Source organism: Anthonomus grandis, chromosome 2, assembly GCF_022605725.1.
Source record: "Anthonomus grandis grandis chromosome 2, icAntGran1.3, whole genome shotgun sequence".
Taxonomy (NCBI): Eukaryota; Metazoa; Arthropoda; class Insecta; order Coleoptera; family Curculionidae; genus Anthonomus; species Anthonomus grandis.
The window spans coordinates 6,328,637-6,355,104 of record NC_065547.1 but is presented as its reverse complement, the minus strand read 5'-3'; the positions used below and the strand labels follow the sequence as shown (position 1 = coordinate 6,355,104).

The following is a 26,468-nucleotide window of genomic DNA, read 5'->3' as shown; positions in this document are numbered from 1 at the left end:
TGTGTTGTATGTGATGGGATCAAGCCGCTGGTATAGTTAGTTCAAATTCGAAAAAAATCAATTTTTGGTGAAAAAATCGATACGGGGGGGTATACCCTAAAAATGAAAAATCCCAAACTTTGGAGGTCCATATCTCGGCTTCTATGGGCACTATCGGGAAAATTCCAACGGTTTTGACTTAGTTTCGTCCTTCTGAATCCAACGAGACCATCCGCAAGGTCGTAGCTCCCATATTAGCCGAGATCTCGCATTTTTGTGGCCCATTTTTGAGCTCAAAAACGGGGTCGAAAATTGACTTTTTTCCGAATTTTCAAAGTGCTATAATTCCACTTGTTCTCGTCATATTCCGTTATAATCCGGTGTTTTTGTAATGTAGGTGATGGGAATAAGCCGCTGATAGGGGTTTCTATAGCTATTTTCGGGTTTAAAGAAAATCGATTTTTCGCATTTTCAAAGTGCTATTAGGTGCCCCTTAGTTTTTCTCGAAACTCATTATAACCCGGTGTTTTTGTGTTGTAGGTGATGGGATCAAGCCGCTGGTATAGTAAGTTCAAATTCGAAAAAAATCAATTTTTGGTGAAAAAATCGATACGGGGGGGTATACCCTAAAAATGAAAAATCCCAAACTTTGGAGGTCCATATCTCGGCTTCTATGGGCACTATCGGGAAAATTTCAACGGTTTTGACTTAGTTTCGTCCTTCTGAATCCAACGAGACCATCCGCAAGGTCGTAGCTCCCATATTAGCTGAGATCTCGCATTTTTGTGGCCCATTTTTGGGCTCAAAAACGGGGTCGAAAATTGACTATTTTCCGAATTTTCAAAGTGCTATAATTCCACTTGTTCTGGTCGAATTCCGTTATAATCCGGTGTTTTCGTAATGCAGGTGATGGGAATAAGCCACTGATAGGGGATTCTATAGCTATTTTCGGGTTTAAAGAAAATCGATTTTTCGCATTTTCAAAGTGCTATAACTCCCTTAGTTTTTCTCGAAACTCATTATAACCCGGTGTTTTTGTGTTGTAGGTGATGGGATCAAGCCGCTGGTATAGTTAGTTCAAATTCGAAAAAAATCAATTTTTGGTGAAAAAATCGATACGGGGGGGTATACCCTAAAAATGAAAAATCCCAAACTTTGGAGGTCCATATCTCGGCTTCTATGGGCACTATCGGGAAAATTCCAACGGTTTTGACTTAGTTTCGTCCTTCTGAATCCAACGAGACCATCCGCAAGGTCGTAGCTCCCATATTAGCTGAGATCTCGCATTTTTGTGGCCCATTTTTGGGCTCAAAAAAGGGGTCGAAAATTTACTTTTTTCCGAATTTTCAAAGTGCTATAATTCCACTTGTTCTCGTCATATTCCGTTATAATCCGGTGTTTTCGTAATGTAGGTGATGGGAATAAGCCACTGATAGGGGTTTCTATAGCTATTTTCGGGTTTAAAGAAAATCGATTTTTCGCATTTTCAAAGTGCTCTAACTCCCTTAGGTTTTCTCGAAACTCATTATAACCCGGTGTTTTTGTGTTGTATGTGATGGGATCAAGCCGCTGGTATAGTTAGTTCAAATTCGAAAAAAATCAATTTTTCGTGAAAAAATCGATACGGGGGGGTATACCCTAAAAATGAAAAATCCCAAACTTTGGAGGTCCATATCTCGGCTTCTATGGGCACTATCGGGAAAATTTCAACGGTTTTGACTTAGTTTCGTCCTTCTGAATCCAACGAGACCATCCGCAAGGTCGTAGCTCCCATATTAGCCGAGATCTTGCATTTTTGTGACCCATTTTTGGGCTCAAAAACGGGGTCGAAAATTGACTTTTTTCCGAATTTTCAAAGTGCTATAATTCCACTTGTTCTGGTCGAATTCCGTTATAATCCGGTGTTTTCGTAATGTAGGTGATGGGAATAAGCCACTGATAGGGGTTTCTATAGCTATTTTCGGGTTTAAAGAAAATCGATTTTTCGCATTTTCAAAGTGCTATAACTCCCTTAGTTATTCTCGAAACTCATTATAACCCGGTGTTTTTGTGTTGTATGTGATGGGATCAAGCCGCTGGTATAGTTAGTTCAAATTCGAAAAAAATCAATTTTTGGTGAAAAAATCGATACGGGGGGGTATACCCTAAAAATGAAAAATCCCAAATTTTGGAGGTCCATATCTCGGCTTCTATGGGCACTATCGGGAAAATTCCAACGGTTTTGACTTAGTTTCGTCCTTCTGAATCCAACGAGACCATCCGCAAGGTCGTAGCTCCCATATTAGCCGAGATCTCGCATTTTTGTGACCCATTTTTGGGCTCAAAAACGGGGTCGAAAATTGACTTTTTTCCGAATTTTCAAAGTGCTATAATTCCACTTGTTCTCGTCATATTCCGTTATAATCCGGTGTTTTTGTAATGTAGGTGATGAGAATAAGCCGCTGATAGGGGTTTCTATAGCTATTTTCGGGTTTAAAGAAAATCGATTTTTCGCATTTTCAAAGTGCTATAACTCCCTTAGTTTTTCTCGAAACTCATTATAACCCGGTGTTTTTGTGTTGTATGTGATGGGATCAAGCCGCTGGTATAGTTAGTTCAAATTCGAAAAAAATCAATTTTTGGTGAAAAAATCGATACGGGGGGGTATACCCTAAAAATGAAAAATCTTAAACTTTGGAGGTTCATATCTCGGCTTCTATGGACACTATCGGGAAAATTCCAACGGTTTTGACTTAGTTTCGTCCTTCTGAATGCAACGAGACCATCCGCAAGGTCGTAGCTCCCATATTAGCTGAGATCTCGCATTTTTGTGGCCCATTTTTGGCTCAAAAACGGGGTCGAAAATTGACTTTTTTCCGAATTTTCAAAGTGCTATAATTCCACTTGTTCTGGTCGAATTCCGTTATAATCCGGTGTTTTCGTAATGTAGGTGATGGGAATAAGCCACTGATAGGGGTTTCTATAGCTATTTTCGGGTTTAAAGAAAATCGATTTTTCGCATTTTCAAAGTGCTATAACCCCCTTAGTTTTTCTAGAAACTCATTACAACTCGGTGTTTTTGTGTTGTAGGTGATGGGATCAAGCCGCTGGTATAGTTAGTTCAAATTCGAAAAAAATCAATTTTTGGTGAAAAAATCGATACGGGGGGGTATACCCTAAAAATGAAAAATCCCAAACTTTGGAGGTCCATATCTCGGCTTCTATGGGCACTATCGGGAAAATTTCAACGGTTTTGACTTAGTTTCGTCCTTCTGAATCCAACGAGACCATCCGCAAGGTCGTAGCTCTCATATTAGCCGAGATCTCGCATTTTTGTGGCCCATTTTTGGGCTCAAAAACGGGGTCGAAAATTGACTTTTTTCCGAATTTTCAAAGTGCTATAATTCCACTTGTTCTGGTCGAATTCCGTTATAATCCGGTGTTTTCGTAATGTAGGTGATGGGAATAAGCCACTGATAGGGGTTTCTATAGCTATTTTCGGGTTTAAAGAAAATCGATTTTTCGCATTTTCAAAGTGCTATAACCCCCTTAGTTTTTCTCGAAACTCATTACAACCCGGTGTTTTTGTGTTGTAGGTGATGGGATCAAGCCGCTGGTATAGTTAGTTCAAATTCGAAAAAAATCAATTTTTGGTGAAAAAATCGATACGGGGGGTATACCCTAAAAATGAAAAATCCCAAACTTTGGAGGTCCATATCTCGGCTTCTATGGGCACTATCGGGAAAATTCCAACGGTCTTGACTTAGTTTCGTCCTTCTGAATCCAACGAGACCATCCGCAAGGTCGTAGCTCCCACATTAGCTGAGATCTCGCATTTTTGTGGCCCATTTTTGGGCTCAAAAACGGGGTCGAAACTTGACTTTTTTCCGAATTTTCAAAGTGCTATAATTCCACTTGTTCTCGTCATATTCCGTTATAATCCGGTGTTTTTGTAATGTAGGTGATGGGAATAAGCCGCTGATAGGGGTTTCTATAGCTATTTTCGGGTTTAAAGAAAATCGATTTTTCGCATTTTCAAAGTGCTCTAACTCCCTTAGTTTTTCTCGAAACTCATTATATCCCGGTGTTTTTGTGTTGTAGGTGATGGGATCAAGCCGCTGGTATAGTTAGTTCAAATTCGAAAAAAATCAATTTTTGGTGAAAAAATCGATACGGGGGGGTATACCCTAAAAATGAAAAATCCCAAACTTTGGAGGTCCATATCTCGGCTTCTATGGGCACTATCGGGAAAATTCCAACGGTTTTGACTTAGTTTCGTCCTTCTGAATCCAACGAGACCATCCGCAAGGTCGTAGCTCCCATACTAGCTGAGATCTCGCATTTTTGTGGCCCATTTTTGGGCTCAAAAACGGGGTCGAAAATTGACTTTTTTTCGAATTTTCAAAGTGCTATAATTCCACTTGTTCTGGTCGAATTCCGTTATAATCCGGTGTTTTCGTAATGTAGGTGATGGGAATAAGCCGCTGATAGGGGTTTCTATAGCTATTTTCGGGTTTAAAGAAAATCGATTTTTCGCATTTTCAAAGTGCTCTAACTCCCTTAGTTTTTCTCGAAACTCATTATATCCCGGTGTTTTTGTGTTGTAGGTGATGGGATCAAGCCGCTAGTATAGTTAGTTCAAATTCGAATAAAATCAATTTTTGGTGAAAAAATCGATAAGGGGGGGTATACCCTAAAAATGAAAAATCCCAAACTTTGGAGGTCCATATCTCGGCTTCTATGGGCACTATCGGGAAAATTCCAACGGTTTTGACTTAGTTTTGTCCTTCTGAATCCAACGAGACCATCCGCAAGGTCGTAGCTCCCATATTAGCTGAGATCTCGCATTTTTGTGGCCCATTTTTGGGCTCAAAAACGGGGTCGAAAATTGACTTTTTTTCGAATTTTCAAAGTGCTATAATTCCACTTGTTCTCGTCATATTCCGTTATAATCCGGTGTTTTTGTAATGTAGGTGATGGGAATAAGCCGCTGATAGGGGTTTCTATAGCTATTTTCGGGTTTAAAGAAAATCGATTTTTCGCATTTTCAAAGTGCTATAACTCCCTTAGTTTTTCTCGAAACTCATTATAACCCGGTGTTTTTGTGTTGTAGGTGATGGGATCAAGCCGCTGGTATAGTTAGTTCAAATTCGAAAAAAATCAATTTTTGGTGAAAAAATCGATACGGGGGGGTATACCCTAAAAATGAAAAATCCCAAACTTTGGAGGTCCATATCTCGGCTTCTATGGGCACTATCGGGAAAATTCCAACGGTCTTGACTTAGTTTCGTCCTTCTGAATCCAACGAGACCATCCGCAAGGTCGTAGCTCCCACATTAGCTGAGATCTCGCATTTTTGTGGCCCATTTTTGGGCTCAAAAACGGGGTCGAAAATTGACTTTTTTTCGAATTTTCAAAGTGCTATAATTCCACTTGTTCTCGTCATATTCCGTTATAATCCGGTGTTTTTGTAATGTAGGTGATGGGAATAAGCCGCTGATAGGGGTTTCTATAGCTATTTTCGGGTTTAAAGAAAATCGATTTTTCGCATTTTCAAAGTGCTATAACTCCCTTAGTTTTTCTCGAAACTCATTATAACCCGGTGTTTTTGTGTTGTAGGTGATGGGATCAAGCCGCTGGTATAGTTAGTTCAAATTCGAAAAAAATCAATTTTTGGTGAAAAAATCGATACGGGGGGGTATACCCTAAAAATGAAAAATCCCAAACTTTGGAGGTCCATATCTCGGCTTCTATGGGCACTATCGGGAAAATTCCAACGGTTTTGACTTAGTTTTGTCCTTCTGAATCCAACGAGACCATCCGCAAGGTCGTAGCTCCCATATTAGCTGAGATCTCGCATTTTTGTGGCCCATTTTTGGGCTCAAAAACGGGGTCGAAAATTGACTTTTTTTCGAATTTTCAAAGTGCTATAATTCCACTTGTTCTCGTCATATTCCGTTATAATCCGGTGTTTTTGTAATGTAGGTGATGGGAATAAGCCGCTGATATAGGGGTTTCTATAGCTATTTTCGGGTTTAAAGAAAATCGATTTTTCGCATTTTCAAAGTGCTATAACTCCCTTAGTTTTTCTCGAAACTCATTATAACCCGGTGTTTTTGTGTTGTAGGTGATGGGATCAAGCCGCTGGTATAGTTAGTTCAAATTCGAAAAAAATCAATTTTTGGTGAAAAAATCGATACGGGGGGGTATACCCTAAAAATGAAAAATCCCAAACTTTGGAGGTCCATATCTCGACTTCTATGGGCACTATCGGGAAAATTCCAACGGTTTTGATTTAGTTTCGTCCTTCTGAATCCAACGAGACCATCCGCAAGGTCGTAGCTCCCATATTAGCTGAGATCTCGCATTTTTGTGGCCCATTTTTGGGATCAAAAACGGGGTCGAAAATTGACTTTTTTCCGAATTTTCAAAGTGCTATAATTCCACTTGTTCTCGTCATATTCCGTTATAATCCGGTGTTTTTGTAATGTAGGTGATATGAATAAGCCGCTGATAGGGGTTTCTATAGCTATTTTCGGGTTTAAAGAAAATCGATTTTTCGCATTTTCAAAGTGCTATAACTCCCTTAATTTTTCTCGAAACTCATTATAACCCGGTGTTTTTGTGTTGTAGGTGATGGGATCAAGCCGCTGGTATAGTTAGTTCAAATTCGAAAAAAATCAATTTTTGGTGAAAAAATCGATACGGGGGGGGGGTATACCCTAAAAATGAAAAATCCCAAACTTTGGAGGTCCATATCTCGGCTTCTATGGGTACTATCGGGAAAATTCGAACGGTTTTGACTTAGTTTCGTCCTTCTGAATCCAACGAGACCATCCGCAAGGTCGTAGCTCCCATATTAGCTGAGATCTCGCATTTTTGTGGCCCATTTTTGGGCTCAAAAACGGGGTCGAAAATTGACTTTTTTCCGAATTTTCAAAGTGCTATAATTCCACTTGTTCTGGTCGAATTCCGTTATAATCCGGTGTTTTCGTAATGTAGGTGATGGGAATAAGCCACTGATAGGGGTTTCTATAGCTATTTTCGGGTTTAAAGAAAATCGATTTTTCGCATTTTCAAGGTGCTATAACTCCCTTAGTTTTTCTCGAAACTCATTATAACCCGGTGTTTTTGTGTTGTAGGTGATGGGATCAAGCCGCTGGTATAGTTAGTTCAAATTCGAAAAAAATCAATTTTTGGTGAAAAAATCGATACGGGGGGGTATACCCTAAAAATGAAAAATCCCAAATTTTGGAGGTCCATATCTCGGCTTCTATGGGCACTATCAGGAAAATTCCAACGGTTTTGACTTAGTTTCGTCCTTCTGAATCCAACGAGACCATCCGCAAGGTCGTAGCTCCCATATTAGCTGAGATCTCGCATTTTTGTGGCCCATTTTTGGGCTCAAAAACGGAGTGGTCGAAAATTGACTTTTTTCCGAATTTTCAAAGTGCTATAATTCCACTTGTTCTGGTCGAATATTGTTATAATCCGGTGTTTTCGTAATGTAGGTGATGGGAATAAGCCACTGATAGGGGTTTCTATAGCTATTTTCGGGTTTAAAGAGAATCGATTTTTCGCATTTTCAAAGTGCTCTAACTCCCTTAGTTTTTCTCAAAACTCATTATAACCCGGTGTTTTTGTGTTGTATGTGATGGGATTAAGCCGCTGGTATAGTTAGTTCAAATTCGAAAAAAATCAATTTTTGGTGAAAAAATCGATACGGGGGGGTATACCCTAAAAATGAAAAATCCCAAAGTTTGGAGGTCCATATCTCACTCTCACGAGATGTGTATTCCAACGGTTTTGACTTAGTTTCGTCCTTCTGAATCCAACGAGACCATCCGCAAGGTCGTAGCTCCCATATTAGCTGAGATCTCGCATTTTTGTGGCCCATTTTTGGGCTCAAAAACGGGGGTCGAAAATTGACTTTTTTCCGAATTTTCAAAGTGCTATAATTCCACTTGTTCTGGTCGAATTCCGTTATAATCCGGTGTTTTTGTAATGTAGGTGATGGGAATAAGCCGCTGATAGGGGTTTCTATAGCTATTTTCGGGTTAAAGAAAATCGATTTTTCGCATTTTCAAAGTGCTATAACTCCCTTAGTTTTTCTCGAAACTCATTATAACCCGGTGTTTTTGTGTTGTTGGTGATGGGATCAAGCCGCTGGTATAGTTAGTTCAAATTCGAAAAAAATCAATTTTTGGTGAAAAAATCGATACGGGGGGGTATACCCTAAAAATGAAAAATCCCAAACTTTGGAGGTCCATATCTCGGCTTCTATGGGCACTATCGGGAAAATTCCAACGGTTTTGACTTAGTTTCGTCCTTCTGAATCCAACGAGACCATCCGCAAGGTCGTAGCTCCCATATTAGCCGAGATCTCGCATTTTTGTGGCCCATTTTTGGGCTCAAAAACGGGGTCGAAAATTGACTTTTTTCCGAATTTTCAAAGTGCTATAATTCCACTTGTTCTGGTCGAATATTGTTATAATCCGGTGTTTTCGTAATGTAGGTGATGGGAATAAGCCACTGATAGGGGTTTCTATAGCTATTTTCGGGTTTAAAGAGAATCGATTTTTCGCATTTTCAAAGTGCTCTAACTCCCTTAGTTTTTCTCAAACTCATTATAACCCGTGTTTTTGTGTTGTATGTGATGGGATTAAGCCGCTGGTATAGTTAGTTCAAATTCGAAAAAAATCAATTTTTGGTGAAAAAATCGATACGGGGGGGGTATACCCTAAAAATGAAAAATCCCAAAGTTTGGAGGTCCATATCTCGTCTTCTATGGGCACTATCGGGAAAATTCCAACGGTTTTGACTTAGTTTCGTCCTTCTGAATCCAACGAGACCATCCGCAAGGTCGTAGCTCCCATATTAGCTGAGATCTCGCATTTTTGTGGCCCATTTTTGGGCTCAAAAACGGGGTCGAAAATTGACTTTTTTCCGAATTTTCAAAGTGCTATAATTCCACTTGTTCTGGTCGAATTCCGTTATAATCCGGTGTTTTTGTAATGTAGGTGATGGGAATAAGCCGCTGATAGGGGTTTCTATAGCTATTTTCGGGTTTAAAGAAAATCGATTTTTCGCATTTTCAAAGTGCTATAACTCCCTTAGTTTTTCTCGAAACTCATTATAACCCGGTGTTTTTGTGTTGTTGGTGATGGGATCAAGCCGCTGGTATAGTTAGTTCAAATTCGAAAAAAATCAATTTTTGGTGAAAAAATCGATACGGGGGGGGTATACCCTAAAAATGAAAAATCCCAAACTTTGGAGGTCCATATCTCGGCTTCTATGGGCACTATCGGGAAAATTCCAACGGTTTTGACTTAGTTTCGTCCTTCTGAATCCAACGAGACCATCCGCAAGGTCGTAGCTCCCATATTAGCCGAGATCTCGCATTTTTGTGGCCCATTTTTGGGCTCAAAAACGGGGTCGAAAATTGACTTTTTTCCGAATTTTCAAAGTGCTATAATTCCACTTGTTCTCGTCATATTCCGTTATAATCCGGTGTTTTTGTAATGTAGGTGATATGAATAAGCCGCTGATAGGGGTTTCTATAGCTATTTTCGGGTTTAAAGAAAATCGATTTTTCGCATTTTCAAAGTGCTATAACTCCCTTAATTTTTCTCGAAACTCATTATAACCCGGTGTTTTTGTGTTGTAGGTGATGGGATCAAGCCGCTGGTATAGTTAGTTCAAATTCGAAAAAAATCAATTTTTGGTGAAAAAATCGATACGGGGGGGTATACCCTAAAAATGAAAAATCCCAAACTTTGGAGGTCCATATCTCGGCTTCTATGGGCACTATCGGGAAAATTCCAACGGTTTTGACTTAGTTTCGTCCTTCTGAATCCAACGAGACCATCCGCAAGGTCGTAGCTCCCATATTAGCTGAGATCTCGCATTTTTGTGGCCCATTTTTGGGCTCAAAAACGGGGTCGAAAATTGACTTTTTTCCGAATTTTCAAAGTGCTATAATTCCACTTGTTCTGGTCGAATATTGTTATAATCCGGTGTTTTCGTAATGTAGGTGATGGGAATAAGCCACTGATAGGGGTTTCTATAGCTATTTTCGGGTTTAAAGAGAATCGATTTTTCGCATTTTCAAAGTGCTCTAACTCCCTTAGTTTTTCTCAAAACTCATTATAACCCGGTGTTTTTGTGTTGTATGTGATGGGATCAAGCCGCTGGTATAGTTAGTTCAAATTCGAAAAAAATCAATTTTTGGTGAAAAAATCGATACGGGGGGGTATACCCTAAAAATGAAAAATCCCAAACTTTGGAGGTCCATATCTCGGCTTCTATGGGCACTATCGAGAAAATTTCAACGGTTTTGACTTAGTTTCGTCCTTCTGAATCCAACGAGACCATCCGCAAGGTCGTAGCTCCCATATTAGCCGAGATCTCGCATTTTTGTGGCCCATTTTTGGGCTCAAAAACGGGGTCGAAAATTGACTTTTTTCCGAATTTTCAAAGTGCTATAATTCCACTTGTTCTCGTCATATTCCGTTATAATCCGGTGTTTTTGTAATGTAGGTGATGGGAATAAGCCGCTGATAGGGGTTTCTATAGCTATTTTCGGGTTTAAAGAAAATCGATTTTTCGCATTTTCAAAGTGCTATAAATCCCTTAGTTTTTCTCGAAACTCATTAAAACCCGGTGTTTTTGTGTTGTAGGTGATGGGATCAAGCCGCTGGTATAGTTAGTTCAAATTCGAAAAAAATCAATTTTTGGTGAAAAAATCGATACGGGGGGGTATACCCTAAAAATGAAAAATCCCAAACTTTGGAGGTCCATAACTCGGCTTCTATGGGTACTATCGGGAAAATTCCAACGGTTTTGACTTAGTTTCGTCCTTCTGAATCCAACGAGACCATCCGCAAGGTCGTAGCTCCCATATTAGCTGAGATCTCGCATTTTTGTGGCCCATTTTTGGGCTCAAAAACGGGGTCGAAAATTGACTTTTTTCCGAATTTTCAAAGTGCTATAATTCCACTTGTTCTGGTCGAATTCCGTTATAATCCGGTGTTTTCGTAATGTAGGTGATGGGAATAAGCCACTGATAGGGGTTTCTATAGCTATTTTCGGGTTTAAAGAAAATCGATTTTTCGCATTTTCAAAGTGCTATAACTCCCTTAGTTTTTCTCGAAACTCATTATAACCCGGTGTTTTTGTGTTGTAGGTGATGGGATCAAGCCGCTGGTATAGTTAGTTCAAATTCGAAAAAAATCAATTATTGGTAAAAAAATCGATACGGGGGGGTATACCCTAAAAATGAAAAATCCCAAACTTTGGAGGTCCATATCTCGGCTTCTATGGGCACCATCGGGAAAATTTCAACGGTTTTGACTTAGTTTCGTCCTTCTGAATCCAACGAGACCATCCGCAAGGTCGTAGCTCCCATATTAGCCGAGATCTCGCATTTTTGTGGCCCATTTTTGGGCTCAAAAACGGGGTCGAAAATTGACTTTTTTCCGAATTTTCAAAGTGCTATAATTCTACTTGTTCTCATCATATTCCGTTATAATCCGGTGTTTTTGTAATGTAGGTGATGGGAATAAGCCGCTGATAGGGGTTTCTATAGCTATTTTCGGGTTTAAAGAAAATCGATTTTTCGCATTTTCAAAGTGCTCTAACTCCCTTAGTTTTTCTCAAAACTCATTATAACCCGGTGTTTTTGTGTTGTATGTGATGGGATCAAGCCGCTGGTATAGTTAGTTCAAATTCGAAAAAAATCAATTTTTGGTGAAAAAATCGATACGGGGGGGTATACCCTAAAAATGAAAAATCCCAAACTTTGGAGGTCCATATCTCGGCTTCTATGGGCACTATCGGGAAAATTTCAACGGTTTTGACTTAGTTTCGTCCTTCTGAATCCAACGAGACCATCCGCAAGGTCGTAGCTCCCATATTAGCCGAGATCTCGCATTTTTGTGGCCCATTTTTGGGCTCAAAAACGGGGGTCGAAAATTGACTTTTTTCCGAATTTTCAAAGTGCTATAATTCCACTTGTTCTCGTCATATTCCGTTATAATCCGGTGTTTTTGTAATGTAGGTGATGGGAATAAGCCGCTGATAGGGGTTTCTATAGCTATTTTCGGGTTTAAAGAAAATCGATTTTTCGCATTTTCAAGGTGCTATAACTCCCTCAGTTTTTCTCGAAACTCATTATAACCCGGTGTTTTTGTGTTGTAGGTGATGGGATCAAGCCGCCGGTATAGTTAGTTCAAATTCGAAAAAAATCAATTATTGGTAAAAAAATCGATACGGGGGGGGTATACCCTAAAAATGAAAAATCCCAAACTTTGGAGGTCCATATCTCGGCTTCTATGGGCACTATCGGGAAAATTTCAACGGTTTTGACTTAGTTTCGTCCTTCTGAATCCAACGAGACCATCCGCAAGGTCGTAGCTCCCATATTAGCCGAGATCTCGCATTTTTGTGGCCCATTTTTGGGCTCAAAAACGGGGTCGAAAATTGACTTTTTTCCGAATTTTCAAAGTGCTATAATTCCACTTGTTCTGGTCGAATTCCGTTATAATCCGGTGTTTTCGTAATGTAGGTGATGGGAATAAGCCACTAAAAGGGGTTTCTATAGCTATTTTCGGGTTTAAAGAAAATCGATTTTTCCGAATTTTCAAAGTGCTATAATTCCACTTGTTCTCGTCATATTCCGTTATAATCCGGTGTTTTTGTAATGTAGGTGATGGGAATAAGCCGCTGATAGCGGTTTCTATAGCTATTTTCGGGTTTAAAGAAAATCGATTTTTCGCATTTTCAAAGTGCTATAACTCCCTTAGTTTTTCTCGAAACTCATTATAACCCGGTGTTTTTGTGTTGTAGGTGATGGGATCAAGCCGCTGGTATAGTTAGTTCAAATTCGAAAAAAATCAATTTTTGGTGAAAAAATCGATACGGGGGGGTATACCCTAAAAATGAAAAATCCCAAACTTTGGAGGTCCATATCTCGGCTTCTATGGGCACTATCGGGAAAATTCCAACGGTTTTGACTTAGTTTCGTCCTTCTGAATCCAACGAGACCATCCGCAAGGTCGTAGCTCCCATATTAGCTGAGATCTCGCATTTTTGTGGCCCATTTTTGGGCTCAAAAACGGGGTCGAAAATTGACTTTTTTCCGAATTTTCAAAGTGCTATAATTCCACTTGTTCTGGTCGAATTCCGTTATAATCCGGTGTTTTCGTAATGTAGGTGATGGGAATAAGCCACTAAAAGGGGTTTCTATAGCTATTTTCGGGTTTAAAGAAAATCGATTTTTCCGAATTTTCAAAGTGCTATAATTCCACTTGTTCTCGTCATATTCCGTTATAATCCGGTGTTTTTGTAATGTAGGTGATGGGAATAAGCCGCTGATAGGGGTTTCTATAGCTATTTTCGGGTTTAAAGAAAATCGATTTTTCGCATTTTCAAAGTGCTATAACTCCCTTAGTTTTTCTCGAAACTCATTATAACCCGGTGTTTTTGTGTTGTAGGTGATGGGATCAAGCCGCTGGTATAGTTAGTTCAAATTCGAAAAAAATCAATTTTTGGTGAAAAAATCGATACGGGGGGGTATACCCTAAAAATGAAAAATCCCAAACTTTGGAGGTCCATATCTCGGCTTCTATGGGCACTATCGGGAAAATTTCAACGGTTTTGACTTAGTTTCGTCCTTCGAATCCAACGAGACCATCCGCAAGGTCGTAGCTCCCATATTAGCTGAGATCTCGCATTTTTGTGGCCCATTTTTGGGCTCAAAAACGGGGTCGAAAATTGACTTTTTTCCGAATTTTCAAAGTGCTATAATTCCACTTGTTCTGGTCGAATTCCGTTATAATCCGGTGTTTTCGTAATGTAGGTGATGGGAATAAGCCACTGATAGGGGTTTCTATAGCTATTTTCGGGTTTAAAGAAAATCGATTTTTCGCATTTTCAAAGTGCTATAACTCCCTTAGTTTTTTTCGAAACTCATTATAACCCGGTGTTTTTGTGTTGTAGGTGATGGGATCAAGCCGCTGGTATAGTTAGTTCAAATTCGAAAAAAATCAATTTTTGGTGAAAAAATCGATACGGGGGGGTATACCCTAAAAATGAAAAATCCCAAATTTTGGAGGTCCATATCTCGGCTTCTATGGGCACTATCGGGAAAATTCCAACGGTTTTGACTTAGTTTCGTCCTTCTGAATCCAACGAGACCATCCGCAAGGTCGTAGCTCCCATATTAGCTGAGATCTCGCATTTTTGTGGCCCATTTTTGGGCTCAAAAACGGGGTCAAAAATTGACTTTTTTCCGAATTTTCAAAGTGCTATAATTCCACTTGTTCTCGTCATATTCCGTTATAATCCGGTGTTTTTGTAATGTAGGTGATGGGAATAAGCCGCTGATAGGGGTTTCTGTAGCTATTTTCGGGTTTAAAGAAAATCGATTTTTCGCATTTTCAAGGTGCTATAACTCCCTCAGTTTTTCTCGAAACTCATTATAACCCGGTGTTTTTGTGTTGTATGTGATGGGATCAAGCCGCTGGTATAGTTAGTTCAAATTCGAAAAAAATCAATTTTTGGTGAAAAAATCGATACGGGGGGGTATACCCTAAAAATGAAAAATCCCAAACTTTGGAGGTCCATATCTCGGCTTCTATGGGCACTATCGGGAAAATTTCAACGGTTTTGACTTAGTTTCGTCCTTCTGAATCCAACGAGACCATCCGCAAGGTCGTAGCTCCCATATTAGCTGAGATCTCGCATTTTTGTGGCCCATTTTTGGGCTCAAAAACGGGGTCGAAAATTGACTTTTTTCCGAATTTTCAAAGTGCTATAATTCCACTTGTTCTGGTCGAATTCCGTTATAATCCGGTGTTTTCGTAATGTAGGTGATGGGAATAAGCCACTGATAGGGGTTTCTATAGCTATTTTCGGGTTTATGAAAATCGATTTTTCGCATTTTCAAAGTGCTATAACTCCCTTAGTTTTTCTCGAAACTCATTATAACCCGGTGTTTTTGTGTTGTAGGTGATGGGATCAAGCCGCTGGTATAGTTAGTTCAAATTCGAAAAAAATCAATTTTTGGTGAAAAAATCGATACGGGGGGGTATACCCTAAAAATGAAAAATCCCAAATTTTGGAGGTCCATTTCTCGGCTTCTATGGGCACTATCGGGAAAATTCCAACGGTTTTGACTTAGTTTCGTCCTTCTGAATCCAACGAGACCATCCGCAAGGTCGTAGCTCCCATATTAGCTGAGATCTCGCATTTTTGTGGCCCATTTTTGGGCTCAAAAACGGGGTCAAAAATTGACTTTTTTCCGAATTTTCAAAGTGCTATAATTCCACTTGTTCTCGTCATATTCCGTTATAATCCGGTGTTTTTGTAATGTAGGTGATGGGAATAAGCCGCTGATAGGGGTTTCTATAGCTATTTTCGGGTTTAAAGAAAATCGATTTTTCGCATTTTCAAAGTGCTATAACTCCCTTAGTTTTTCTCGAAACTCATTATAACCCGGTGTTTTTGTGTTGTAGGTGATGGGATCAAGCCGCTGGTATAGTTAGTTCAAATTCGAAAAAAATCAATTTTTGGTGAAAAAATCGATACGGGGGGGTATACCCTAAAAATGAAAAATCCCAAACTTTGGAGGTCCATATCTCGGCTTCTATGGGCACTATCGGGAAAATTCCAACGGTTTTGACTTAGTTTCGTCCTTCTGAATCCAACGAGACCATCCGCAAGGTCGTAGCTCCCATATTAGCTGAGATCTCGCATTTTTGTGGCCCATTTTTGGGCTCAAAAACGGGGTCGAAAATTGACTTTTTTCCGAATTTTCAAAGTGCTATAATTCCACTTGTTCTGTTCGAATTCCGTTGTAATCCGGTGTTTTCGTAATGTAGGTGATGGGAGTAAGCCACTGATAGGGGTTTCTATAGCTATTTTCGGGTTTAAAGAAAATCGATTTTTCGCATTTTCAAAGTGCTCTAACTCCCTTAGTTTTTCTCAAAACTCATTATAACCCGGTGTTTTTGTGTTGTATGTGATGGGATCAAGCCGCTGGTATAGTTAGTTCAAATTCGAAAAAAATCAATTTTTGGTGAAAAAATCGATACGGGGGGGTATACCCTAAAAATGAAAAATCCCAAACTTTGGAGGTCCATATCTCGGCTTCTATGGGCACTATCGGGAAAATTTCAACGGTTTTGACTTAGTTTCGTCCTTCTGAATCCAACGAGACCATCCGCAAGGTCGTAGCTCCCATATTAGCTGAGATCTCGCATTTTTGTGGCCCATTTTTGGGCTCAAAAACGGGGTCGAAAATTGACTTTTTTCCGAATTTTCAAAGTGCTATAATTCCACTTGTTCTGGTCGAATTCCGTTATAATCCGGTGTTTTCGTAATGTAGGTGATGGGAATAAGCCACTGATAGGGGTTTCTATAGCTATTTTCGGGTTTAAAGAAAATCGATTTTTCGCATTTTCAAAGTGCTATAACTCCCTTAGTTTTTCTCGAAACTCATTATAACCCGGTGTTTTTGTGTTGTAGGTGATGGGATCAAGCCGCTGGTATAGTTAGTTCAAATTCGAAAAAAATCAATTTTTGGTGAAAAAATCGATACGGGGGGGTATACCCTAAAAATGAAAAATCACAAATTTTGGAGGTCCATTTCTCGGCTTCTATGGGCACTATCGGGAAAATTCCAACGGTTTTGACTTAGTTTCGTCCTTCTGAATCCAACGAGACCATCCGCAAGGTCGTAGCTCCCATATTAGCTGAGATCTCGCATTTTTGTGGCCCATTTTTGGGCTCAAAAACGGGGTCGAAAATTGACTTTTTTCCGAATTTTCAAAGTGCTATAATTCCACTTGTTCTGGTCGAATTCCGTTATAATCCGGTGTTTTCGTAATGTAGGTGATGGGAATAAGCCACTGATAGGGGTTTCTATAGCTATTTTCGGGTTTAAAGAAAATCGATTTTTCGCATTTTCAAAGTGCTATAACTCCCTTAGTTTTTCTCGAAACTCATTATAACCCGGTGTTTTTGTGTTGTAGGTGATGGGATCAAGCCGCTGGTATAGTTAGTTCAAATTCGAAAAAAATCAATTTTTGGTGAAAAAATCGATACGGGGGGGTATACCCTAAAAATGAAAAATCCCAAACTTTGGAGGTCCATATCTCGGCTTCTATGGGCACTATCGGGAAAATTCCAACGGTTTTGACTTAGTTTCGTCCTTCTGAATCCAACGAGACCATCCGCAAGGTCGTAGCTCCCATATTAGCTGAGATCTCGCATTTTTGTGGCCCATTTTTGGGCTCAAAAACGGGGTCGAAAATTGACTTTTTTCCGAATTTTCAAAGTGCTATAATTCCACTTGTTCTCGTCATATTCCGTTATAATCCGGTGTTTTTGTAATGTAGGTGATGGGAATAAGCCACTGATAGGGGTTTCTATAGCTATTTTCGGGTTTAAAGAAAATCGATTTTTCGCATTTTCAAAGTGCTATAACTCCCTTAGTTTTTCTCAAAACTCATTATAACCCGGTGTTTTTGTGTTGTAGGTGATGGGATCAAGCCGCTGGTAAAGTAAGTTCAAATTCGAAAAAAATCAATTTTTGGTGAAAAAATCGATACGGGGGGGTATACCCTAAAAATGAAAAATCCCAAATTTGGAGGTCCATATCTCGGCTTCTATGGGCACTATCGGGAAAATTCCAACGGTTTTGACTTAGTTTCGTCCTTCTGAATCCAACGAGACCATCCGCAAGGTCGTAGCTCCCATATTAGCTGAGATCTCGCATTTTTGTGGCCCATTTTTGGGCTCAAAAACGGGGTCAAAAATTGACTTTTTTCCGAATTTTCAAAGTGCTATAATTCCACTTGTTCTCGTCATATTCCGTTATAATCCGGTGTTTTTGTAATGTAGGTGATGGGAATAAGCCGCTGATAGGGGTTTCTATAGCTATTTTCGGGTTTAAAGAAAATCGATTTTTCGCATTTTCAAGGTGCTATAACTCCCTCAGTTTTTCTCGAAACTCATTATAACCCGGTGTTTTTGTGTTGTATGTGATGGGATCAAGCCGCTGGTATAGTTAGTTCAAATTCGAAAAAAATCAATTTTTGGTGAAAAATCGATACGGGGGGGTATACCCTAAAAATGAAAAATCCCAAACTTTGGAGGTCCATATCTCGGCTTCTATGGGCACTATCGGGAAAATTTCAACGGTTTTGACTTAGTTTCGTCCTTCTGAATCCAACGAGACCATCCGCAAGGTCGTAGCTCCCATATTAGCTGAGATCTCGCATTTTTGTGGCCCATTTTTGGGCTCAAAAACGGGGTCGAAAATTGACTTTTTTCCGAATTTTCAAAGTGCTATAATTCCACTTGTTCTGGTCGAATTCCGTTATAATCCGGTGTTTTCGTAATGTAGGTGATGGGAATAAGCCACTGATAGGGGTTTCTATAGCTATTTTCGGGTTTAAAGAAAATCGATTTTTCGCATTTTCAAAGTGCTATAACTCCCTTAGTTTTTCTCGAAACTCATTATAACCCGGTGTTTTTGTGTTGTAGGTGATGGGATCAAGCCGCTGGTATAGTTAGTTCAAATTCGAAAAAAATCAATTTTTGGTGAAAAAATCGATACGGGGGGGTATACCCTAAAAATGAAAAATCCCAAACTTTGGAGGTCCATATCTCGGCTTCTATGGGCACTATCGGGAAAATTCCAACGGTTTTGACTTAGTTTCGTCCTTCTGAATCCAACGAGACCATCCGCAAGGTCGTAGCTCCCATATTAGCCGAGATCTCGCATTTTTGTGGCCCATTTTTGGGCTCAAAAACAGGGTCGAAAATTGACTTTTTTCCGAATTTTCAAAGTGCTATAATTCCACTTGTTCTCGTCATATTCCGTTATAATCCGGTGTTTTTGTAATGTAGGTGATGGGAATAAGCCGCTGATAGGGGTTTCTATAGCTATTTTCGGGTTTAAAGAAAATCGATTTTTCGCATTTTCAAGGTGCTATAACTCCCTCAGTTTTTCTCGAAACTCATTATAACCCGGTGTTTTTGTGTTGTATGTGATGGGATCAAGCCGCTGGTATAGTTAGTTCAAATTCGAAAAAAATCAATTTTTGGTGAAAAATCGATACGGGGGGGTATACCCTAAAAATGAAAAATCCCAAACTTTGGAGGTCCATATCTCGGCTTCTATGGGCACTATCGGGAAAATTTCAACGGTTTTGACTTAGTTTCGTCCTTCTGAATCCAACGAGACCATCCGCAAGGTCGTAGCTCCCATATTAGCTGAGATCTTGCATTTTTGTGGCCCATTTTTGGGCTCAAAAACGGGGTCGAAAATTGACTTTTTTCCGAATTTTCAAAGTGCTATAATTCCACTTGTTCTGGTCGAATTCCGTTATAATCCGGTGTTTTCGTAATGTAGGTGATGGGAATAAGCCACTGATAGGGGTTTCTATAGCTATTTTCGGGTTTAAAGAAAATCGATTTTTCGCATTTTCAAAGTGCTATAACTCCCTTAGTTTTTCTCGAAACTCATTATAACCCGGTGTTTTTGTGTTGTAGGTGATGGGATCAAGCCGCTGGTATAGTTAGTTCAAATTCGAAAAAAATCAATTTTTGGTGAAAAATCGATACGGGGGGGTATACCCTAAAAATGAAAAATCCCAAACTTTGGAGGTCCATATCTCGGCTTCTATGGGCACTATCGGGAAAATTCCAACGGTTTTGACTTAGTTTCGTCCTTCTGAATCCAACGAGACCATCCGCAAGGTCGTAGCTCCCATATTAGCCGAGATCTCGCATTTTTGTGGCCCATTTTTGGGCTCAAAAACAGGGTCGAAAATTGACTTTTTTCCGAATTTTCAAAGTGCTATAATTCCACTTGTTCTCGTCATATTCCGTTATAATCCGGTGTTTTTGTAATGTAGGTGATGGGAATAAGCCGCTGATAGGGGTTTCTATAGCTATTTTCGGGTTTAAAGAAAATCGATTTTTCGCATTTTCAAGGTGCTATAACTCCCTCAGTTTTTCTCGAAACTCATTATAACCCGGTGTTTTTGTGTTGTATGTGATGGGATCAAGCCGCTGGTATAGTTAGTTCAAATTCGAAAAAAATCAATTTTTGGTGAAAAATCGATACGGGGGGGTATACCCTAAAAATGAAAAATCCCAAACTTTGGAGGTCCATATCTCGGCTTCTATGGGCACTATCGGGAAAATTTCAACGGTTTTGACTTAGTTTCGTCCTTCTGAATCCAACGAGACCATCCGCAAGGTCGTAGCTCCCATATTAGCTGAGATCTTGCATTTTTGTGGCCCATTTTTGGGCTCAAAAACGGGGTCGAAAATTGACTTTTTTCCGAATTTTCAAAGTGCTATAATTCCACTTGTTCTGGTCGAATTCCGTTATAATCCGGTGTTTTCGTAATGTAGGTGATGGGAATAAGCCACTGATAGGGGTTTCTATAGCTATTTTCGGGTTTAAAGAAAATCGATTTTTCGCATTTTCAAAGTGCTATAACTCCCTTAGTTTTTCTCGAAACTCATTATAACCCGGTGTTTTTGTGTTGTAGGTGATGGGATCAAGCCGCTGGTATAGTTAGTTCAAATTCGAAAAAAATCAATTTTTGGTGAAAAAATCGATACGGGGGGGGTATACCCTAAAAATGAAAAATCCCAAATTTTGGAGGTCCATTTCTCGGCTTCTATGGGCACTATCGGGAAAATTCCAACGGTTTTGACTTAGTTTCGTCCTTCTGAATCCAACGAGACCATCCGCAAGGTCGTAGCTCCCATATTAGCTGAGATCTCGCATTTTTGTGGCCCATTTTTGGGCTCAAAAACGGGGTCAAAAATTGACTTTTTTCCGAATTTTCAAAGTGCTATAATTCCACTTGTTCTCGTCATATTCCGTTATAATCCGGTGTTTTTGTAATGTAGGTGATGGGAATAAGCCGCTGATAGGGGTTTCTATAGCTATTTTCGGGTTTAAAGAAAATCGATTTTTCGCATTTTCAAAGTGCTATAACTCCCTTAGTTTTTCTCGAAACTCATTATAACCCGGTGTTTTTGTGTTGTAGGTGATGGGATCAAGCCGCTGGTATAGTTAGTTCAAATTCGAAAAAAATCAATTTTTGGTGAAAAAATCGATACGGGGGGGTATACCCTAAAAATGAAAAATCCCAAACTTTGGAGGTCCATATCTCGGCTTCTATGGGCACTATCGGGAAAATTCCAACGGTTTTGACTTAGTTTCGTCCTTCTGAATCCAACGAGACCATCCGCAAGGTCGTAGCTCCCATATTAGCTGAGATCTCGCATTTTTGTGGCCCATTTTTGGGCTCAAAAACGGGGTCAAAAATTGACTTTTTTCCGAATTTTCAAAGTGCTATAATTCCACTTGTTCTCGTCATATTCCGTTATAATCCGGTGTTTTTGTAATGTAGGTGATGGGAATAAGCCGCTGATAGGGGTTTCTATAGCTATTTTCGGGTTTAAAGAAAATCGATTTTTCGCATTTTCAAAGTGCTATAACTCCCTTAGTTTTTCTCGAAACTCATTATAACCCGGTGTTTTTGTGTTGTAGGTGATGGGATCAAGCCGCTGGTATAGTTAGTTCAAATTCGAACAAAATCAATTTTTGGTGAAAAAATCGATACGGGGGGGTATACCCTAAAAATGAAAAATCCCAAACTTTGGAGGTCCATATCTCGGCTTCTATGGGCACTATCGGGAAAATTCCAACGGTTTTGACTTAGTTTCGTCCTTCTGAATCCAACGAGACCATCCGCAAGGTCGTAGCTCCCATATTAGCTGAGATCTCGCATTTTTGTGGCCCATTTTTGGGCTCAAAAACGGGGTCAAAAATTGACTTTTTTCCGAATTTTCAAAGTGCTATAATTCCACTTGTTCTCGTCATATTCCGTTATAATCCGGTGTTTTTGTAATGTAGGTGATGGGAATAAGCCGCTGATAGGGGTTTCTATAGCTATTTTCGGGTTTAAAGAAAATCGATTTTTCGCATTTTCAAAGTGCTATAACTCCCTTAGTTTTTCTCGAAACTCATTATAACCCGGTGTTTTTGTGTTGTAGGTGATGGGATCAAGCCGCTGGTATAGTTAGTTCAAATTCGAAAAAAATCAATTTTTGGTGAAAAAATCGATACGGGGGGGTATACCCTAAAAATGAAAAATCCCAAACTTTGGAGGTCCATATCTCGGCTTCTATGGGCACTATCGGGAAAATTCCAACGGTTTTGACTTAGTTTCGTCCTTCTGAATCCAACGAGACCATCCGCAAGGTCGTAGCTCCCATATTAGCTGAGATCTCGCATTTTTGTGGCCCATTTTTGGGCTCAAAAACGGGGTCAAAAATTGACTTTTTTCCGAATTTTCAAAGTGCTATAATTCCACTTGTTCTCGTCATATTCCGTTATAATCCGGTGTTTTTGTAATGTAGGTGATGGGAATAAGCCGCTGATAGGGGTTTCTATAGCTATTTTCGGGTTTAAAGAAAATCGATTTTTCGCATTTTCAAAGTGCTATAACTCCCTTAGTTTTTCTCGAAACTCATTATAACCCGGTGTTTTTGTGTTGTAGGTGATGGGATCAAGCCGCTGGTATAGTTAGTTCAAATTCGAACAAAATCAATTTTTGGTGAAAAAATCGATACGGGGGGGTATACCCTAAAAATGAAAAATCCCAAACTTTGGAGGTCCATATCTCGGCTTCTATGGGCACTATCGGGAAAATTCCAACGGTTTTGACTTAGTTTCGTCCTTCTGAATCCAACGAGACCATCCGCAAGGTCGTAGCTCCCATATTAGCTGAGATCTCGCATTTTTGTGGCCCATTTTTGGGCTCAAAAACGGGGTCAAAAATTGACTTTTTTCCGAATTTTCAAAGTGCTATAATTCCACTTGTTCTCGTCATATTCCGTTATAATCCGGTGTTTTTGTAATGTAGGTGATGGGAATAAGCCGCTGATAGGGGTTTCTATAGCTATTTTTGGGTTTAAAGAAAATCGATTTTTCGCATTTTCAAAGTGCTATAACTCCCTTAGTTTTTCTCGAAACTCATTATAACCCGGTGTTTTTGTGTTGTAGGTGATGGGATCAAGCCGCTGGTATAGTTAGTTCAAATTCGAAAAAAATCAATTTTTGGTGAAAAAATCGATACGGGGGGGTATACCCTAAAAATGAAAAATCCCAAACTTTGGAGGTCCATATCTCGGCTTCTTTGGGCACTATCGGGAAAATTCCAACGGTTTTGACTTAGTTTCGTCCTTCTGAATCCAACGAGACCATCTGCAAGGTGGTAGCTCCCATATTAGCCGAGATCTCGCATTTTTGTGGCCCATTTTTGGGCTCAAAAACGGGGTCGAAAATTGACTTTTTTCCGAATTTTCAAAGTGCTATAATTCCACTTGTTCTGGTCGAATTCCGTTATAATCCGGTGTTTTCGTAATGTAGGTGATGGGAATAAGCCGCTGATAGGGGTTTCTATAGCTATTTTCGGGTTTAAAGAAAATCGATTTTTCGCATTTTCAAAGTGCTATAACTCCCTTAGTTTTTCTCGAAACTCATTATAACCCGGTGTTTTTGTGTTGTAGGTGATGGGATCAAGCCGCTGGTATAGTTAGTTCAAATTCGAAAAAATCAATTTTTGGTGAAAAAATCGATACGGGGGGGTATACCCTAAAAATGAAAAATCCCAAACTTTGGAGGTCCATATCTCGGCTTCTATGGGCACTATCGGGAAAATTCCAACGGTTTTGACTTAGTTTCGTCCTTCTGAATCCAACGAGACCATCCGCAAGGTCGTAGCTCCCATATTAGCCGAGATCTCGCATTTTTGTGGCCCATTTTTGGGCTCAAAAACGGGGTCGAAAATTGACTTTTTTCCGAATTTTCAAAGTGCTATAATTCCACTTGTTCTGGTCGAATTCCGTTATAATCCGGTGTTTTCGTAATGTAGGTGATGGGAATAAGCCACTGATAGGGGTTTCTATAGCTATTTTCGGGTTTAAAGAAAATCGATTTTTCGCATTTTCAAAGTGCTATAACTCCCTTAGTTTTTCTCGAAACTCATTATAACCCGGTGTTTTTGTGTTGTAGGTGATGGGATCAAGCCGCTGGTATAGTTAGTTCAAATTCGAAAAAAATCAATTTTTGGTGAAAAAATCGATACGGGGGGGTATACCCTAAAAATGAAAAATCCCAAATTTTGGAGGTCCATTTCTCGGCTTCTATGGGCACTATCGGGAAAATTCCAACGGTTTTGACTTAGTTTCGTCCTTCTGAATCCAACGAGACCATCCGCAAGGTCGTAGCTCCCACATTAGCTGAGATCTCGCATTTTTGTGGCCCATTTTTGGGCTCAAAAACGGGGTCAAAAATTGACTTTTTTCCGAATTTTCAAAGTGCTATAATTCCACTTGTTCTCGTCATATTCCGTTATAATCCGGTGTTTTTGTAATGTAGGTGATGGGAATAAGCCGCTGATAGGGGTTTCTATAGCTATTTTCGGGTTTAAAGAGAATCGATTTTTCGCATTTTCAAAGTGCTCTAACTCCCTTAGTTTTTCTCAAAACTCATTATAACCCGGTGTTTTTGTGTTGTATGTGATGGGATCAAGCCGCTGGTATAGTTAGTTCAAATTCGAAAAAAATCAATTTTTGGTGAAAAAATCGATACGGGGGGGTATACCCTAAAAATGAAAAATCCCAAACTTTGGAGGTCCATATCTCGGCTTCTATGGGCACTATCGGGAAAATTTCAACGGTTTTGACTTAGTTTCGTCCTTCTGAATCCAACGAGACCATCCGCAAGGTCGTAGCTCCCATATTAGCCGAGATCTCGCATTTTTGTGGCCCATTTTTGGGCTCAAAAACAGGGTCGAAAATTGACTTTTTTCCGAATTTTCAAAGTGCTATAATTCCACTTGTTCTCGTCATATTCCGTTATAATCCGGTGTTTTTGTAATGTAGGTGATGGGAATAAGCCGCTGATAGGGGTTTCTATAGCTATTTTCGGGTTTAAAGAAAATCGATTTTTCGCATTTTCAAGGTGCTATAACTCCCTCAGTTTTTCTCGAAACTCATTATAACCCGGTGTTTTTGTGTTGTATGTGATGGGATCAAGCCGCTGGTATAGTTAGTTCAAATTCGAAAAAAATCAATTTTTGGTGAAAAATCGATACGGGGGGGTATACCCTAAAAATGAAAAATCCCAAACTTTGGAGGTCCATATCTCGGCTTCTATGGGCACTATCGGGAAAATTTCAACGGTTTTGACTTAGTTTCGTCCTTCTGAATCCAACGAGACCATCCGCAAGGTCGTAGCTCCCATATTAGCTGAGATCTCGCATTTTTGTGGCCCATTTTTGGGCTCAAAAACGGGGTCGAAAATTGACTTTTTTCCGAATTTTCAAAGTGCTATAATTCCACTTGTTCTGGTCGAATTCCGTTATAATCCGGTGTTTTCGTAATGTAGGTGATGGGAATAAGCCACTGATAGGGGTTTCTATAGCTATTTTCGGGTTTAAAGAAAATCGATTTTTCGCATTTTCAAAGTGCTATAACTCCCTTAGTTTTTCTCGAAACTCATTATAACCCGGTGTTTTTGTGTTGTAGGTGATGGGATCAAGCCGCTGGTAAAGTAAGTTCAAATTCGAAAAAAATCAATTTTTGGTGAAAAAATCGATACGGGGGGGTATACCCTAAAAATGAAAAATCCCAAATTTTGGAGGTCCATATCTCGGCTTCTATGGGCACTATCGGGAAAATTCCAACGGTTTTGACTTAGTTTCGTCCTTCTGAATCCAACGAGACCATCCGCAAGGTCGTAGCTCCCATATTAGCTGAGATCTCGCATTTTTGTGGCCCATTTTTGGGCTCAAAAACGGGGTCAAAAATTGACTTTTTTCCGAATTTTCAAAGTGCTATAATTCCACTTGTTCTCGTCATATTCCGTTATAATCCGGTGTTTTTGTAATGTAGGTGATGGGAATAAGCCGCTGATAGGGGTTTCTATAGCTATTTTCGGGTTTAAAGAAAATCGATTTTTCGCATTTTCACAGTGCTATAACTCCCTTAGTTTTTCTCGAAACTCATTATAACCCGGTGTTTTTGTGTTGTAGGTGATGGGATCAAGCCGCTGGTATAGTTAGTTCAAATTCGAAAAAAATCAATTTTTGGTGAAAAAATCGATACGGGGGGGTATACCCTAAAAATGAAAAATCCCAAACTTTGGAGGTCCATATCTCGGCTTCTATGGGCACTATCGGGAAAATTCCAACGGTTTTGACTTAGTTTCGTCCTTCTGAATCCAACGAGACCATCCGCAAGGTCGTAGCTCCCATATTAGCTGAGATCTCGCATTTTTGTGGCCCATTTTTGGGCTCAAAAACGGGGTCGAAAATTGACTTTTTTCCGAATTTTCAAAGTGCTATAATTCCACTTGTTCTCGTCATATTCCGTTATAATCCGGTGTTTTTGTAATGTAGGTGATGGGA

The 26,468-nt window shown here is 39.6% G+C and overlaps 1 protein-coding gene and 1 long non-coding RNA gene across 6 annotated transcripts in view; one reads left to right on the top strand and one right to left on the bottom strand.

Annotated features, from left to right (window-relative positions):
- LOC126750284 (titin) overlaps window positions 1–26,468 on the bottom strand; it is a 1,176,889-nt gene that overhangs the window by 956,414 nt on the left and 194,007 nt on the right. The window lies entirely within an intron of this gene.
- LOC126750287 (uncharacterized) lies at window positions 1,515–25,581 on the top strand. Of its 3 annotated transcripts, none has more exons than XR_007665666.1 (3): window positions 1,515–1,646; window positions 9,235–10,246; window positions 25,197–25,581. It is a non-coding gene; the product is annotated as an uncharacterized LOC126750287 (long non-coding RNA). The 3 variants fall into 3 exon arrangements; XR_007665667.1 differs by lacking the exon at window positions 25,197–25,581 and adding an exon at window positions 18,117–18,519 and having other exon boundaries at window positions 9,741–10,246; XR_007665665.1 differs by lacking the exon at window positions 25,197–25,581 and adding an exon at window positions 18,117–18,519.